The sequence below is a fragment of the Balaenoptera acutorostrata genome, chromosome 6 (assembly GCF_949987535.1).
Source record: "Balaenoptera acutorostrata chromosome 6, mBalAcu1.1, whole genome shotgun sequence".
Taxonomy (NCBI): Eukaryota; Metazoa; Chordata; class Mammalia; order Artiodactyla; family Balaenopteridae; genus Balaenoptera; species Balaenoptera acutorostrata.
The window spans coordinates 118,922,215-118,941,133 of NC_080069.1; the positions used below are offsets into that span (position 1 = coordinate 118,922,215).

The 18,919-nt window shown below is 52.6% G+C and overlaps 1 long non-coding RNA gene across 1 annotated transcript; it reads right to left on the minus strand.

Moving 5' to 3' along the window:
• Positions 1-3,036: 3,036 nt before the first annotated feature.
• Positions 3,037-5,590, minus strand: LOC130708458 (uncharacterized). Its single transcript, XR_009008678.1, has 3 exons — positions 5,246-5,590; positions 4,097-4,238; positions 3,037-3,950 (listed from the first exon to the last, which is right to left on the minus strand). It is a non-coding gene; the product is annotated as an uncharacterized LOC130708458 (long non-coding RNA).
• Between the last annotated feature and the right edge of the window lie 13,329 nt (positions 5,591-18,919).

Consider the following 18,919-nt stretch of genomic DNA (forward strand, 5'->3'; position numbering starts at 1 on the left):
GGAAGCTGAGAAATTGAGTATTTTAGTTTTCTGGACTCTGTATAGAGGAAGGCCAGAAGGAAGGGGATTGGAATGTGTGTTTGGGAGGCTGCACAGATAGTTTTCTGGAAAGTCTCAGCTTTTGTTTCATGTCATCTCACCCTAAGCCTTTGTGTGGAAGCTTGGGCTCTCATGACTGACTGTGGTCCCCAGCACCCAGTTTCTCAAGGGGCAGTCAGGAGAGCCCAGTTCAGCCTGAAATCCCAGACTTCATCAATCCAGACTAGTCCCTATGTAAGGGGTACCAATATTGTTCCTGTCTGTTTTGGAGTTTCTGGCTTGAAGAGCACCCAAATTCAAAGCTTGTTTTCAGAGGAAGGCTCCCAGATAGAGTTGCCAGGTAAAATACAGGGCACCCAATTAAATGTGAATTTCAGATAAACAGAAAATAATTTTTAACTATAAGTATTTGCATGGAACATACACTAAAATATTATTCATTGTTTATTCAAAATACAAATTTAACTGAGTGTCTTGCAATTTTATTTGTGAAATCTGGCATTCCAAGCCCCAGAGTCTCAGTGTCCATAGCTAGGAGGTGTGAGGGAGAAACTCCAGGGCAGGTCTAAAATCACCCTGCTGTGTGGCTCTGGGAATGTCACCTCCCTTCTCTGGGTTTCAGAGTCCCTGTCTCGGATGGAGGTCACCTGAAGTTTCCACCCCTGACAGGGCCAGAGAAGCCTGTGCAACTTATAATGCTGAAGGAGAGACAGCTCTGTTCCATTCATACTTGGCATTGCTTTGCTTTGCAGCTGTATTGACCGGGAACTAAACTGATGTGCAGCTCTTGAGTTCAACTGCACAAAATGGAGGTCAAAATGGTTGAATATCGGCACTGTTTGTTCAGCCTAATAATTCCACACATAAAGAACATATGCGGGTGGGGGGACTTCCCTGGTGGCGCAGTGGTTAAGAATCCGCCTGCCAGTGCAAGGGATACAGGTTCGATCCCTGATCCAGGAAGATCCCACATGCCCGGAGCAACTAAGCCCGCGCGCCACAATTACTGAGCCTGCGTTCTAGAGCCCGTGCTCCGCGACAAGAGAAGCCACCGCAATGAGAAGCCCGCGCACGGCAACGAAGAGTAGCCCTCGCTCACTGCAAATAGAGAAAGCCCGTGTGCAGCAACGAAGACCTAACACAGTCCAAGATTAATTAATTAATTAATTAATTTTTAAAAAAGAACAAATGGAATTCCCTGGTGGTCCAGTGGTTAAGACTCCGCGCTCCCACTGCAGGGGGCGCGGGTTCGATCCCTGGTCGGGGAATTAAGACCCCACATGCAAGTCACTTCCCCTTCCTGAGCCTCAGTTTGTCTCCATCTGTAAAATGGGTATGTGTACAGCGAGGATTCCATGAGCCGTGTATACCAAGTGCAGAACTGAGCCCGTGGAGCAGGAGCAGCTCTCCCCACCTCCATCTCCCGCCTGGGGCTTCTCCTGGGAGGCACCAGCTCCAGGGTGTGTGGAGGGAGCGGGGTGAGGGCGTGGTGTGTGCCACCTCTGCAGAGCCGGCTCACCCTCCCAGGCCGCCCCAGCATCGTGGTGCCGGAGGTGCCCCTGCAGGGCTGTGCCCACCTTCCCCTCTGCTGGGAGCTCAGAGCTCAGCGGCGTGAGGGGGGCGGGGTCCCCCCAGGGAGGCCTTGCTTCCCAGCCAGTTGTTAGCACCCCATGAATGACCCCCTAGGGAGTGCAGCCCCCTGTTGCTGGCCCCTGGGGGCACCTGCCTTCACCCATCCGTCCGCAGTGTCCCTACGGCAGAGTGAGCCTGGAGAGTCCCTCCGGGCATTGTCTCTGAGCAGGGGTGGCCCTAGCAGAATCAGGGGAGGGTTCTCTGTTTTCCTCTTTTACCCCATCCCCACCCCTCCCCAGACCCACCAGATTGTCCACCCAGACCTTCCCGCTTTCCGTCTGGGTGACTCCCCGCCCCGGAGCCTCAGCTCTCAGACCCACAGAGGGGACTGGCCTAGCAGCCTCCTCACTGTCGAGGTCCCAGGGGTTGGTGGGGCCGCCCTGCCCTGCGCCCCACAATGCCTGTCTTGTGCAAGCCTCTCCTTTTCCAGAATCCAAACCTGGGGCGGCGGGGGAGCTGGCAGCAGCGAGGCAGAACCTGAGAGGCCAGGGGGGCGACAGGCAGCTGAGAGCCACTGGGGGTGGGGGGGCAGTAAGCAGTTAATCAGGAGGGCCACTTGGCTCGTTGCTGCATCAAAGCTGTCCCCCTCACGAGGCCACCCCAAGGCAGCCCCTGCAAACTGTGGACCCCAGGAGGCCTCTCTCCTCCTGGCCCCTCCCCCCACTCTCCACAAGCGCTCCTCCTTCCCCTCTTGCTCTCATCCCCCCAGCTTTGCAGGCTTCCTAGGCTTTGGTTAGAGAACAGGCAGAGACCCACCCAGGCTAGGTGTGTGCATTCGTGTATTGTGCTGTGCGCGTGTGTGCACACGTGCGTGTGTGTGCCTTTATGCACACGTGTGTGCACGGGTGCGTGTGTATACTGTGCATGTGTGCACACGTGCATGTGTGTGCCTTTGTGCACGTTTGTGCATGGGTGCTCGTGTATGTGTACACTGTGCATGTGTGCACACGTGCACGTGTGTGTGTGTGTGTGTGTGCGCGCGTGTGTGCCTGTGTGAGCGGCGTGCAGCCTCGAGGAGGGGGCCCGCCGGGCTCGGGAGGGGATTTAAAGCTGCTTTCGCGGCTGCCGGCGTGAGCGCTCCTGATAAACAGCCCGGAGCCGAAGCGCTGCCGGCGGCGGGAGGCTGCGTATCAGAGCTCCTGGCAGGCTCGCAAAAAGCTGTCCCCGGCCCCGCGAGCCGCTCTATCAGCCCACGGAGGGAGGGCGGGGGAGGCAGGAGGGAGGGAGGGAAAAAGTATTTGCTTCAGCCCTTAATCACGGAATTTGAAATCCCAGCAAGTCGGTGCCATTTATTTTCAGAGGCTGTCAAGGCGGGTTTCAGCATTTAAAAGAAAGGAGGATAAAAAACATTTGCATTTCCCTCCCTCTCTGCCTACCCGCTCTCTCTGCTCTCTCCTCTCTCCCCCTCACTCTCTGCTCACCTCGCTGCCAGTTGGGGCTGTGTGTCGGGGAAGGGATGCCAGAGAGAGATTTTTCAAGGCGCTTCGGGCACCGGCCAGTGTGGGGCGCAGCCCCGGTCAGAGGCAAGGGTGTCGGTGTGATGGGTGGGGGGGAGGACCAAGCCTGGTGGAATGGGGCAAGGGATGGAGGTGGGGAGCCAGGCTTGGCCGGGGCTGCTGTTTTAGGGGGTGCTGGGGGCTGTCGGCGGGGCTCTCCTGGGCCCCTCCAGAAAGGAGCCCTGGCCCCCAAATTTGCCCCAGCCCCAGGAGACCCCACCAACTCTTCCTGGCTTCTGCAGTGGAAGTCTAGGATGTTGAGGCTGCGAGGGGAGCTAGGACACCCCCCGGGGCACCACCCTCCCTGCACAGACAGGGAACTGAGGCCTGGAAACGGAGAATGACACGGCCAAGGTCACACCCTGGCAGGACCAGGACAAGGAGGGAGGCTACCTGGGTGTTAAGCATGTGCTGGATGCCAAGCGCTATGCAGCACCAAGCACGGGGCTCTGGACGGCGCTGGACGCTGAGCTGGGGGCTGGGCAAGGGGGTCTTTGCCATCAGATGGACCAACCAGGGCTCCAAAGCCAGCCGTGATGCTTTCCAGCACAGTGACCTTGGCCATGGCCTTCTCTCTGACCTTCAGCTGGAGCCCATGGTACCTCCCATGAGGACCAAGTCAATGCGTGCACTGCATTGCGGGAGTGGCTCTGTCACCAGCATCCTTCCCGTGTCCACTGCACTCACTCTTCTTGCCTGGTGTCTCTCTTGCCTCTTGGGGAATGACTTGGTGGTTGGATGGGTCTGCTCCCCAGGGCTCCCTTCTGAGACTCAGTTTCCTCACTGGTAAAATGAGAAAATCCACAGAATTATGGTCGGATTTCAATGAGTTAATGCGTGTGAAGCCCTGGGCAGAACACGAAGCACTGGGAGGTGCCCTCCCACCACCATTGTGATGATGCCTTTTAGCTTTATGAGTTTGTGCCCACCTGTCTCACTCCGAAGATTCCAGACGTCTCCAGGCCAAGACCCTGCGGTTCGTCTCAGAATGCCTCTTGGCCCCAACTTAAGGGAGTGATGCTGAAAAGTGCCCAGTAGTCCCCCTGCTGAGGCAGGTGGAGAGAAAGCCATCTGGAGAGGAGAAAAGAACCCCGGCCCTGAGGACGGACCCCCCACTTTTGCCCGAACTGAGGCTGGGAAGTAAGTTCTGGTATCTTTTGCAGACACCCAGGATGCCCCACTCCCCCCCCCACCACCACCGTTTGCTGATTTTTTTAATTAGCAAAATGAGCCATCTTCATTGTTACAGCACAGCACAGAAGGTATAAAGAAAATAGTAAAATCATCTCCCTCCCAACACCTCCCAATTCAACTCCCCAGATAACCGGTGTCCAGAGATTAATACTAAGACTTCCAGGTTCTTCTGTCAATAGAAACCCGTATAAATACTTCTTTTGATAAAAGTCGGGCAGTGCTATACATCCTGTTTGGCAATTTATTTTCCTTTCCACATTACAGTCTCCTTTCCAGGTCTATACGTGTGGCGACCTCACTCTTCCTCGTGACTGAATAGTGTTCCCTTGTGCGCATGCCCCCGCGCGCGGTGAGCCAGTCCCCGGTGGATGGGCACAGAGGTTGCGTCCGCTCTTGCCCTCTCAGGGCTGCAGAGAACGGGCTGGCCCTCCGCAGCAGGCAGCGTTGTTGGCATCGGAGGGGCCGCTGTACCGAGGGTGCACGGGGAGGACAAGGGCGTCTGGGGAAGGCCCCCCACCTCTTCCCTGGGAACAGGCTGGTTGGTGCCCTGCTAGGACCAGGGCTGGGTGGGGAAAATAGCCTCAGGGAAAGCAGGGTCCTGGGGCCCCAGCCCTCAACCCCGCAGGGGAAGGAAACCCCTCACCCGGCCCCCTGGGGGCCCCCTCCCGGCATGTGGAAGCCGTGGGGGGAGGACCCAGTCTGGGCTGTTCCGGTCGGGCCCCTCCCCACCTCCCTCCCCTGACGAGGTGGAGTTGTCTGTGTCCCTCGGGGGAGGGGGCAGTAGCAGCTCCCTCTCTGCCCCCTTCAGCACCTTCTGTGGCCCCCCGTCCCTGCCTCCCTCTCCCCTCCAAACTGCCCCTGCCCACCAGAGGGGGACCCCAAACCTTGCATCCACGGAGAGCGCCTAAGTCAGCCAGAAGAGGCTCTGTGTGCAGCGAGGTGGGGCCTTTGTTCTGGATTTTGTTGTTTGTGCCTTGAAGGGAACATTCAGTGTGGCTTCTGGAGACAGGCTGACCCATGTTCAATGACAGCTCCATCCATTCCAAGCTCCAAATCCTCGAGCCTCAATTTCCCAATCGTGGTACCCAACTTCCCCAGGGGGGCACCGACAGCACCTGCTTCACAGGGGTGGTGGGAACGCCGTGAAGGGGTCCATGCGAAGCCTTCACGAGTCTCCTGACCCGCAACAAGTTCTCAATGAACGCCCGCTGTTGTCATTACTATTTTTGTTATTATTCCTAATCGTGATGTTTTCAGAAACCTGCAGTACAAAAAGACCGCCTCTGAGTTGGGTGTCAAAACCAAGAAAAAGTCTGCAGTGGTGTGTATGCTGTGGGTGGTGTGTGGTGAGTACGTGATGTACGGTGTGTGTGTGAGGGTGTTATGTTTGATGTGTGTGTGGTATGTGTGTTAAGTATGCAGTGTGGGGGAGTGTGTTACATATGGTATGTGTGTGAAGGGGTGTGAATGCAGTATGTGTGATGTGGGCAGCATATGCGAATGCGGTGTGCGGTACGCATGTGTGCATGTGTGTCCTATGTATGTCAGGGTGTCCTCACACCATCTTTTGTGCCCTCTGCCCCCTGCCAGGCACTCTCTCCATTATCTCGGGCCCCTGGACTCTGTCCCTCTCCCCGGGAATCACTGTCACAGCTACATCTTCCTTGTTACTGAAGGACAAGCCTGTTGACCTGGTGGCCTGGGAAGACCCGAGGACAACCCTGGGAAGCCGAAGCGGCCCCCCTTCCCTAACTACTTCCCCATCCGGCCCCACCCCGCAGCCTCTTTGAACACGGGTCCACGTGGGCCTCATGTTCTGTGGGGTTTGGGTCGGCATCACGACTGGCTGTGGGAAGCTGCTTCTACCCCTCGGGCCTCAGTTTCCCCATCTGGAAAACAAGGATAAGAACAATAAGGTCCTAAGATTGTTTAAGCTCCTCATTTGCTCCCAACAAACAAACAAACAAGCGAACAAACAAAACGAATGAACCAGAAAATGCTCAACCTTCCCAGAGGCATTGAGAGCAGGAAGAGCGTGTGTCCAAGCAGGCGATCAGCACAGACTCCCATACCGCACGGGCTCCTGGGATGGAGCGAGACTCTTCCTCTCCCTTTCCCTCAAGAGTTGTATTTATTGTAAGCCCCCTGCCCTCCTCAGTTCTGCGTGGCCCTGGCAGAATTCCTAGATTTGCAGGGCAGGGTGAGCCAGGTGGAGCTGAACTGAAAGGTGGGGTGTGGGCTCCCCAAGGAACGGGCTCTTCCGACACCCTGGCAAGGGGTGCAGCTGGCTCACGGCTCCCCACCCCAACTGAGAACATTGCCACGGCCAACATTCATGTGCGTGCCCCATGGGCCATATCTTGAGCCAGCCCCTCCTCACCAAGTGTTTTCTCACCCTGGCTGCCGAGAAGAGAAGTGACAGGAGTAAGACCCCATGTGCGTGTAGACCCTTAGGGCTTTTTCAAGGCATGTTCATAGATCTTGTTTATCATACTAGACAGTGAACAAGTCTCTTCCTCTCTCAAGGCCTCAGTTTTCTGATCTGTAAAATGGGGCTATGATGATGAGTCAATGAGCTAAGGACGTGAGGCTGCCGGCACAAAGCCCCACATCTGGTAAATCTTGACCAGTGTTAACTCTTGTGGTGGATGGTGCCATTGTTCCCAGTGATTCTGGACCCTAAGAAGGTGACACCTCCTTGCCCCGGGGTCAGCGACTCACGGCGCCTCCCTATGGGCAGAGCATACTTCCACACCCACTGACGGCAGGCTTGGTCATGTGCATTGCTCTGACCAATGAAATGTGAGAAGAAGTGACCACATGCCAGTGCCTGGCAGAAGCCTGAAAAACTATCCTGTGGTTATGCCAGCTCTCTGGCTCTTTTCTCTCAGGTTTACACGTCCTAGACAGGGGCTGCATCTTCAGCCTGGACCCCAAAAAGAAGATAGCATGTGAAGCAGAGTGGTAGAGCAGAGGGGCAAGCAAACTGTGGGCAGCATTAAACCTGAATGAAGATAAACCTTGGCTATGATAATCTACTTATATTTAGGGGATGTTTGCTATGCAGCATAACCTAGCAAAATCTGACCAATACAGAAATTGGCAGCAACAAAAATTTGTAGCACTGTCTCTAGGAGGAGGTAACAGGTGACAGGTGGCAAGGAATCAGTTATTGGGGGTAGGAGAGATGGTGACCCATGTTATACAGTGGGAAACCTTTGGGAAGATTCTTGCCTACAATAACTTGCAAAGCTGATACGATACTGCACTTGTGGCTTTAGCTGAAGAGCTTGGGAAACAGAAATGTCTAGAATGTCTTGGTTGCTTTTCGCTACATGTCATGGGCTGAATCAAGTCCCCCCAATTCATATGTTGAAACCCTAACCCCCAGTACCTCAGAATGTGACTGTATTTGGAGACAGGGTCCTTAAAGAGGTGATTAAGATAAAATGAAGTCTTCAGGGTGGGCTCTAATCTAACATGACTGGTGTCCTTCTAAGAAGAGGAAATTTGCACACAAATGTGTACAGAGGAAAGGCGAAGTGAAGACAGGGAGAATATGGCCCTCTACATACCAAGGAGAGAGGCCTGGAACAGACCCTTCCTTCCGGGCCTTCAGAAGGAACCAGCCCGCTGACACCTTGATTGTGAGAACCAGCCTCCAGAATTGTGGGAAAATAAAGTTCTGTTGTACTTTGTTACAGCAGCCCTAGCAAACTCATACACTGCCTTTCACAAGCACTACGGGAAAGAGATGCCCTCTGAAAGGAATTAGCCTGCTTTCAAGCAGGAAAGAAAGGGAAAGGGAAAATTCAGAAATAATGGGTTTGCAGGGTTGAAAAATGCAACGATTTCTCATCTCTAGCCAGTGAAAGAGAAAGGAAGCAGGAGCTCCACGAGCCCAGTGCCCAGAGGCCTGGAGCCCACGGGAGGATGCAGAGATGCCATTAGGGGAAGGGGGTCCCTGTAGGATGCTGAGTTTGGGTGTAATCACCTCTTCCCCAGTGGAAAAAGGTGACATTCCCCACCCCCGCCCCAGCGGTTTGTCTTCCAGAAAACCTAGAGAGGAAACTCAATCCCATTTTGGGAAAAGCCTGCTCTTTGCGTGACAAGTGGGCAAAACAGACCCAGTTCCTGCCCCTCTGGCAGTTACTTGATTCTGCAAATTCGAGTTACAAATGACATTTTAGTAAAATTTCTAATACATGGGTGTTTGGAATACATGATGTGATCTTGGAGCAGATAATGAGTTTTAATTTTAACTGTCTGTGTCCCCAGAAATGTATTGTTTGAGAAGTCTAATTGTAAATTTGAATCTTTATGTAGAGCCTCTGCAAAATGGGTAATCCACAAATAATCAATAAAGAATATTCTAGACTTATGAAGAAATAATAAAACTAAGAAATGCCAGGGCTTCCCTAGTGGCGCAGCGGTTAAGAATCTGCCTGCTGGACTTCCCTGGTGGTGCAGTGGTTAAGAATCCACCTGCTAACGCAGGGGGCACAGGTTCGAACCCTGGTCTGGGAAGATCCCACATGCTGCGAAGCAACTAAGCCCATGCACCACAGCTACTGAGCCTGCACGCCACAACTACTGAGCCTGCGCTCTAGAGCCCACATGCCACAGCTACTACAGTCTGCGTGCCTAGAGCCCGTGCTCCGCAACAAGAGAAGCCACCACAATGAGAAGCCCGCGCACCGCAAGGAAGAGTAGCCCTCACTCGCCGCAAACAGAGAAAGCCCGTGAGCAGCAACGAAGACCCAATGCAGCCAAAAATAAATAAATAAAAATAAATAAATTTATTTAAAAAAAAAAAGAAATGCCTTGGGTGATAGAGTCTAGTTAAGACCCAGTCTCAGGGTAAAGACCGCATAGGGGTACGACCAGCACTCCCTTGGTTAAAACCTCTGGTGAGCTCAAGATACCTGTGATAAAGTCTAGAGAGGCAAGTCTAGAAAAATTGGATGCATCTTTAGCATAAGAAGCTGAATGGCAACAAATAGAGAAAGGGTAACTAAGTTCTGAAGATGGTCACACTGTCAAAAGAGCTGCCAGTCTGGACTAAAAGAGTCTGTGACCGTTCACGACTTAAAACAGCATCTGGACCCCAAAGGGAGGAAAGCTGCTCAGCCCCATCGATGTGGCCAAGGACGTGATGGGAAAGGAAGTCCTCCCGGAGGGCGACCCAGGGGCCACAGGGAACAGGGGGCTGGGAGCAGTTCTGAGGGAGCACAGATTGAAGAGCGTTTTCTTCACCTGGGGGAGGTGACCTGCACAGCGTCCACCCAGCGGGACTCAGAATTGCCACGCGCGGTGCCTGCGGCTTCCCTCCCAGCCCTCCCCCTTCTGAAAGAGCATGTCTGTGGGTTATTCTGTCCCTGTTCCTCCCCTGAGTATCAGGTGTGTGGATGAGTTGCTAGGCCCACCATAACAAATACCAGACTAGGAGGCTTAAACAGCAGAAATTTACTTTCTCACAGTTCTGGAGGCTGGAAGTCCAAGATTAAGGTGTCAGCAGGGTTCGTTTCTCCTGAGGCCTCTCTCCTGGGCTTGTAGACGGCCTTCTTCTCATTGTGTCCTCGCATGGTCTTTTCTCTGTGTGCACACACACGTGTCTGGTGTCTTTCTGTGTGTCCCTCTTCTTATAAGAACACTGGTGGGTTAGGGCCCACCTTAAAGGCCTCATTTTAACTTAAGTACCTCTTGGGAATTCCCTGGCTGTCCAGTGGTTAGGACTCTGCACTTTCACTGCCGGGGCCCAGGTTCCAGCCTTGGTCAGGGAACTAAGATCCTGCAAGCCGCGTGGCACAGCCAAAAAACAAACAAACAAACAAAACCCCAAAAGTAATTACCTCTTATAAAATATATCCAAACATGGTTACATTCTGAGATACTGATGGTTAGGACTTCAACATGCAAATTCCGGGGAGACACAATTCAGTCTATAACTGTGTGTGAGACCAGAAAACGTTACCCCATATACAGAGCTCCATATCCAGAGAAGCACGGGGCGTGGGGTGGCATTTACTCAGTTGCATTTAGCTGGCAGCTGGGCTGGAAGGTCCAAGAAGTCTTACTTTGTAGGTCTGGAACCTCGGTGCTACTCCACTGGCCCCTCTCTTTTCCCTCCCTCCCTCCCTCCCTCCCTCCCTCTCTCTCTCTCTTTCTCTCTCTCTCTCTCTCTCTTTCTCTCTCCCCCTCCCTCTCCTGGGCTTCCTCACAGCATGGTGGGTTTTTACATGGCGGCTGGCTTCCAAGAAGGAGCACTCCAGAAAGGGTGAATGCAGAGGCCTCAAATCTCAGAAGCTACACAGCAGCAGGTCAGCTCCATTCTGCTTTTCAAAGCCAATCCTGGGGCCAGCCCGGATTCAAGGGGAGAGGGAAAAAAACACCACCTAGGGCTTGATGGGAGGATGACAGAGAGCCTGCAGCCATCTTTAATCACCCACATGCTCTAGAAAGGGCCATTACGCAAGCTCCATGTTCCATACAACACAAGTCCAATTGGTGAGAAGTCTACTCATCTTGAGCCCTTTATAGTTCTACATCCCTCCATTCTCAGATATTCAAAGTCCTTAAATTCATCCATTTTTCTAGAAGTAATACCTGGTGAGTCTGGCACCTCAAAACACCACCTATTCTTCCTCATCTGCAGAACTCTCTGAGGGCGGCAACCCAACCTCGGAAGTCACCCTAGTCTTCACAGTTGGGCTCAGATGCAGTGAACCCCTGAGTGATGCTCTCCACAAGTGTGGCGGCACTGCCTGCCAGGGCTGAGTCCTGACCTTGGACCCCTCTGGGCCCTCACATGGGACCCTGTGGCTCAGAGAGGTTATGTGACTTGCCCAAGGTCACTCAGCTAGGAAGTAGTAGCAGAGCCAGGATTTGAAGCCATGGCTGTTTTGCTCCCAAGTTCTTAGCCACTGGGGTCTCCTGCCTCACACTCTGTAAGTGGTCTACAGATATTTAGTAAGTGGATAAATAAACTACTTGGTGTTTCCTTTGGCAACCTGGGAGGTTCTGGATGCAGTCACAGGGGTGTTTCAATCTCAAGAGTTGACTAGAAGTCTAGAAACTGGAGTTAAGGTAGGATGCATTAACCGGAATCCACTTTCCTCCCCTGCCCTCAGAGGAAAAGTGGGTGCTTTTAATGCAGAATATGGAAAATGTGCAAAAATAATAGCGACTTTGACATTTAATGAGAGCTCGCAGTGCCCAGCCACGGTCCTGAGAACCTTCCACAGATTAACTTCATTTACTTTTCCCAGGGACCTGATGAGGTTAGGGGGCATCATTATTCCCATTTTACTTATGAGGAAACTGAGGCACAGAGTAGGTTAAGTCTGTGCTTTTCAAACTATCCGTGGTGAAGAGACTCTTAGAAAAAAAATTTCCAATCTGTGGGAAATGATGCTTTTGTAATCTACACAGTCGCAATTGGATGTAGGCAGTGCCAAACTGCTATGGACGTTTCTAAATTATCGGTTTCTATGCTTCTCTTATCATGTCAGCAAACAGTGTGTGAGCCAGCACCAGCTTGTGGACCACACTTTGGGTTGCACAGCATTAAGTGGCTTGCCAAAGGCTATCCAGCTGCTCAGTGATGGGGCCAGGATCTGGATCTGAATCCGGGCTCTTGACCACTCACTCTGTCAGCAGGAGGGATGGAGAAGGCTTTGGCCATTGAGTATAGATCATAATAAGTATCTGAGAAAAAAGCGAAAGAACACAGAGTGACTGAAAAGCCTATAGGTTGGTATCAGAAGTGTTAAGGAGTTTGTGCAAAATGCCAGAGCTACTATAGAGAGAAGTGGGACGAGAGTAAAAGGGCTGCTGAGAGCTATTGCTGTGGGTTGTGAATTAGACCCCTTTGAAGTTCTTTGGGGAACAAGTGAATTCAGAAAACTCATTTAAATTACTTTCGACTGCTGGACTATTAAGTCACTCAGTGCTGAGACTGAGCTATGTGGAACCTCGGCTTTTATTTGGGTTATACCGACATGAGCTTAGGTTTCTGCACATCTCTTTCCACCCCCAAAGAATTTAAACCACCACCAAGCTGTGACCTACTGAGGGTTCAATGAGCACTTTGGGAATTAATGAGTAATGAACAAACAGGTAAATGGTCAGACATAAAGTCCTTCTTACAAGTTCATTGGGTGCAAGACTCCAAGAGAAAATGCTGGATATGGAGGACCAGGAGGGGAATCAAGCCCTCCAAATGTCAAAAGTGACCATCATTAAATGATAGGATTAAAAGTGGTCTTATTGTCTGTTTGGAGCTTATCTGTATTTTCTACAATATCTATAACAAGCATGTCTTACTTTTGTAGTAAAAATGAAGTTATCTGGGAGGGAATACACAGTCCCTACTTTAAGTGTGCCCCCAGTTCAGCTGGAGAAAAGATGGTCAGGTCACTGAGAGTAAGGATCCAGGCAAACAGGAGGTGCTCAATACATGTTTGGGTTAAATTTCAGTCATGCACCAGAAGGAAGGAGACCCTTTCTGAGAAGGGCACTTTTCTTTATTTCTTTATCTCTTGCCCCCGTAGGTACCACTGTCCTTAGTCTGTAGGCTCACCGTGGGCAAGGCCAGGTTGCCTGGACTGATGCCCCCCACCTAGCGTTGGGTCTGTAACAGCCACAGTTGGCCCCCATGTGGATGGCAAAGTCTATCTATCTGCGTAGTTCACTTGTCCTTCCAGTTCTCTGGTCTGTTCAGTTTCCAAGGGGACAAGGGATGGGGACAGCCTGGGGACCTCAGAGGACCAGGAGAAGAAGAGGCCGCCTGCTTCCCGTTCCTCAGGACCTCTGTGGCTGGCTGTGCCTGCAGCATGGCCTGTCTCCTTCCTTTCTTCTGATTTCCCATCACCTGGCTGGTCCCTTGGGGCAGAGTGCAGGGTCCTGGGGCCACAGTTCCAGCTTTTCTCCTCCTTCCCCTCCCAGCTCCTGTCTCTCCTCTTTCTGGCTGCCTCAGCTCCTGCTCAAGGTCAAGGAACAAACAGACCTTTCCCTGGAGCCAGCCACGGGGAGGACGCCTCCAGCTAGAATCCAATTCTGAGTCAGGGCCAGGGCTTTCTCTTTCCTGTGAATGTGAAGACAGGAAGGAAATTTTCTGTAGCCATAAAATCAGTGGAAAAAAAAAAAAAAAGTTTTGTAGGCAGAGAAGAGGCCAAGCAGTTGGCTTTGGTTTAAGGCACAAATAACACATGGAAATGGTCAGACCTGGGGAGGGAGGGTCTGGGGGTAAACTCGAATATTCTTGTAGCTTTTAGCAATATCTTCTTTTACCTGAGGGCCAACCAGGTGTTGGTCGTGGGATTGAGAACATGGGATGGCTCCCTGGCTTTTGGGGACAGAATGGGGGGGGTCTAAGTGGAGTCAAGTGTGGGGATGAGCAGGGAGTTGAAGACTCAGGATGTTTCTAGGCTTTGGGCCAAGACAGTCCAGTGGCTGGAGCCAGGACCATGGTTTTGGAGACCCAATATGAATAGCAATGAACTTGATGGATTTCTAATCTTAGAGGGATGAACCTGGAGCCCAGAGAAGGCAGCGCTGGCCAACTTGGGAAGGGTCTTATAGGCAATGACAGCGATTTAGGACTTTACCCAGAGGACAAAGAGAAGCCGTGAAAGGTTGAAGTGGGAGAATCGAATGGTCGAGTTTCTAAGGTAGAAAGATCTCTCTCATTGCACCGTGCACGTGGCCTCACGGAGAGCAAGCCTGGAGGAAGGGAGAGCAGCAAGGCGGCTGCTAGTCTGATCCAGGTCGGTGGCTGAGCAGGTGGAGGGAAGATTCAAGGTATGTCAGAGGTGGCATGACAGGTCTGGGTGACTGACTCACATGGCGGTGGCACTGGGGAGAGAGGAAGGGGAAGAGGATGGCGCCCAGGCTTTTGGGCAGAGTGATTGGGTGTATGGAAGGGGTTCCGGAGAGGAAGAAGGGGAGGATTTGGGGGCAGGGTACATATTTTTATTTCTTGAATATTTTTTGAGCTTTGACCAAGTACCACGGGACAGGACACCAAGAAAGATAAGGCATAGCTCTGACCCAGAGAAGCCAGAATTCACACATATCAAGAAAAAGCCTGTAAGGGTGGGGCCGTAGGGATCTAACCCTGAGACATTGGGACTTCAGGGGATGGAGAGGTGGGGGAGGGCTGCAGGAACTGGATGGGCCTATTGGGAGGGGTCAGTGATGAACAGCTGCAGGACCACGACTTGGCCTTCCAGATCTTTCACACCCCTTCCCACGAGCCCGTGTGCCTGGCAAGGCGTCCCAGCTTCATGCCCTCCCCCTGCTGCCCACTCCAGCCTCAGAGCTGGCCTCTCCCTGGCTCTCTGGTAAACTACTCTCTCTTAAGCTAAAACCAGAACGGGACCCGATGTTTCCCTAAGAGGCCTTTGTCTCTTGTCTCCCATCTAGTTGGGAAACACTCTCCGTTCCACATTTTACCTGGATCGCTTCTACCCATTCTTTATGTCTCAGCTTAGAGGGTCTTTGTCCTGGAAGCCTTTCCTGTCCCCTAAATCTGGGCTGGTTGTGCCTCTGCTGTGCTGAAGAAATATTCTTTGGGTGGATGCATGGGGAATGAACGGACATTTGGATGAGTGGATGAATGAATGAAGGAATGAATGGGGGAGATGAATGAATGGAGATGGGTGAATGGGTGGGGGATGGATGGCTGAATAGATGAACTAATGGATGGATGGGTGAAGGGGATGATTGGTGAACTAGGTAGATGGATGGTTGGGTAGATGAAGAACAGAGGGTGAACTGGTTAGGTGGGAGGTAGGGTAGGTGGGATAGGTGAATAGGTAGGTGGGTTAGCGGATGGAGGTGGATGGAGAGTGGCGGGTGGGTGGAAAGGAGACTGGATGTAAAGGAAGGGAAAGAAGACGAGGCTGGCTCAGGCATGTGGAAATTTGTGGAAGGCCCAGCGTGTCCAAGGCAGCAGTGGAGTCGGAATCTTGTTCTCCTTACTCCTCCCTCTGACCCCCCTGGGCTTCCTCAGAGCATTCGGCTCCCACATTGGAGGGACCCAGCTCCGGGCACCGCAGTCAGAGATGTAACTGGCACCAGGAACCTTCTTCCATTTTCCCTCTTTTTTATAACTCTTCATCTTGTGGATTTTTTCCCCAGCTGGTCTGATTATTGACAATGCCCTGAGTCTGGGGATGAACTAAGAGATTTCGGTCTCTCCATAGCCCCCGCTTCCTCCCGCTTCCTTCCTTGCCTTCTGCATTCCCCTCCTCCTCTGCTGGGGCCTTCCAGCAGAGAGCCGAATACCCACCTGTGCTGGGCCGGTCTGCAAGCACAGCCTTAGCCAGCAGCGGCTGCCTGAGCCCCGTTGCCCTCGGCCCCAACCAGCCCCGGTCCCTGCTGCCTGGTGCCCGCCCCCGCCCGGCAGCTCCGATTTTCAGCTCGGGTTTGATCGCCTGCCAGGATCTCCCAAATGTCAGCTGCAACGTTAGCATCTTTAAGAGAGCGCCCGAGGCGATCTTTAAGCAGGGAGGCTGGGGCCCCATGCTGATGAGAGGAGCGGGTTCCGAGCTGACAGCTCTGCCTGCTGCCTCCCAGCCACGGTTCTGGGAGCCTGTGGCCCCCTAGTCTTTGGGCCTGGACAGCACTTGGGTTTATTTTTAAGTCTGGATGAAGCAGGGCTTTGCCAGGAGTTGAGCTCGATCCCCATCGCCTCCCCCTACCAGGGAGCCCCAGGAGGGAGACGGGGCCGGTGTTGTCACTGCTCTACCCCCAAGGCCAGCGTGGGGCCTGACCCTGAGAAGGAGGGGATAAATATTTGTTAATCAAATGACTGCACGAGCGTCCTAAGCTGCCCCAAAGAGAGAATGGTGAACGGGGAGCTTTCTCCCTCACCTTCGCCTTGAGGGTGAGATGCTCAGGGTGAGGGGAGACGAGCAAAGGCTCCAGCCTTTGGAGTCAGACCAACATATCCAGCATGTGGGAGCTGTGTGACTTTGGGAAAGTTGCTGGCCCTCTCTGAGCCTTGGCTTTTTTTAAAAAATAAATTTATTTATTTACTTTTGGCTGCGTTGGGTCTTCGTTGCTGCGCGCGGGCTTTCTCTAGTTGCAGCGAGCAGGGGCTACTCTTCCTTGCGGTGCATGGCCTTCTCATTGCAATGACTTCTCTTGTTGTGGAGCACGGGCTCTAGGCGCGCGGGTTTCAGTAGTTGTGGCTCGCGGGCTCTAGAGCTCAGGCTCAGTAGTTGTGGCGCACAGGCTTAGTTGCTCCGCGGCATGTGGGATCTTCCCGGACCAGGGCTCGAACTCGTGTCCCCTGCACTGGCAGGCGGATTCTTTTTTTTTTTTTTTTTAGAAGTTGTATTTTATTTTATTTATTTATTTATTTTTAACCCCACGTTTGTTTATTTTTATTTATTTATTTGGCTGTGTTGGGTCTTCGTTTCTGTGCGAGGGCTTTCTCTAGTTGTGGCAAGTGGGGGCCACTCTTCATCGTGGTGCACGGGCCTCTCACTATCACGGCCTCTCTTGTTGCGGAGCACAGACTCCAGACGCGCAGGCTCAGTAGTTGTGGCGCGCAGGCTCAGTAGTTGTGGCTCACGGGCCTAGTTGCTCTGCAGCATGTGGGATCTTCCCAGACCAGGGCTCGAACCCATGTCCCCTGCATTAGCAGGCAGATTCTCAACCACTGCGCCACCAGGGAGGCCCCTCGGAGCCTCGGCTTTGTCATCAGTGAAATGTGCAAAAGGATAGAATGCCAGCCGCGTAGTTGTTGGGAGGATCCACGAGCTAATGAGATGGGAACACTGGGTGCAGTGCCAGCACATAGCAGGGACTCAAGGGAGTCGGTCCCCTTCCTCTCTTTCCCCTCTCTGCCCCTCCACTGCCCCTATGGCTCTGCAGGTGCTATTCCTTCTGCCGCGAAGGCCCTTCTCCAACCATCCTGGTCCTTCCAGATCCTGAGCACGCCCCTGCCCTGGGACCCCTCCTCACCCGCTCAGTCCAGGCACAGTTGACACTCCTCCTCAGGTCCCCCAGGACTGAGTTCGTGCCTGACACCCATGCAGTGTGACTGTGGTTTCTGTTCCAAGCCAAGGGTCAGCACATTTCTTGGGGGCAGAAAATATTTGTATTGATTTCTAGAGTCTTAAACAGGTCCTAGTACATAGCCGATGCAGAATGAATGAATGAATGAATGAACGTCTAGCTAGCTGATCTGAGCAGAATCAAGGAACGTTTCTGGAAGGTTTTAGTAATAAGAGAATGTACACCTCAAAGGCTGAGCCCTGCTAACACCTTCAAAAAACTCCCCATCGTGTTGGTGAAAGGCTGTTGCCTTTTCCCGAAATGCCACGTTTCTCTCGGATCCTCAGAACAAGGATGCTTATTCTCAGTTTTCAGTTGCCGTTTGTCACACAGCAGGTTGGAGGAAGGTGCCTGGTCCAGACCATCCTTCTGATCCTTGGTCCCTGGGCTGGTGGGTCCTGGCCCATCCCATGGCCGCCACTGGTGCCCGTGGCACACTCCCCAGTGCCCCTGATGATCAGTGTCCTTTGCAGAGTGGGAAGGCTATGGAAGTGACCTCCATATTGGTGACTTGGTCTATTTCCACATTTTTGAGTCCTCTCACTTGAGACTGAAATGCCCAGATGGGGAGGTGAAGTGACTCAGAAGAGAAAAGGATAAGAAGCACCTAGAGGCCAGATCCCACCCAAGTGGAGGCAAGCAGGGAAGGAGAGCAGCCTGAACCTCTTACACTGGAGTTGCGGTCTTGATGGGGACCAGTTGGAACTGGTGTGCTGAACTGGGGGATGGGGAATTGGTACACTTCCACAGAGAGGACAGGATCAGCACCCAACTCACATAAGCATATGTTTAAAAACTAAGAGGTGAAGGAACCGGACTCAGAATGGTTATAGAATACAAATAGAATGAATAGATGAATGAATGGTGGGTGAGTGGTAGGTGGATGGATGGATATATGGGTGGGTGGTGGTTGGCTGGGTGATGGCTAGATGACTGGATGAGTTGATGGATGAATAGATGGGTAGATAAATGGATGGATGGATGTGTGGATGGGTGGATGGATGGATGGTGGATAGATGAGTGGGTGGGTGGATGGGTGAAGAGATGGATGCGTAAATGGGAAGATGGATGCGTAAATGGGTTTATGCAGGGGTGGGTAGGGGAGTGGATAGGTGGATGGATGGATAGATGGAAGATGGGTGGATGGATGAGTAGATGGATGAGTGGGTGGATGAGTGGATGGATGGGTGGTGGATGGAGATGTAGATGGGAAGATGGACCAGTGAATGGGTTCATGGATGGGTGGGTGGGTAAGCGCATAAGTAGATGGATAGATGGATGGATAGATGGGAAGATGGATGAATGAGTGGGTAGGTGGGTGAGTGGATGGATGGGCAGATGGTGGCTGGGTGGAGGGACCAGCAGATGATAGGATAGGAAGATGGATAGGGCGCAGGATAGGTGGATGGGTGAGTGGGTGGATAGAGGTAGCACTGGTGTAGAGCAAAGAGCAAACTGGTTGAGGGTTAGGGAATCTTGCCTTTGCCCTG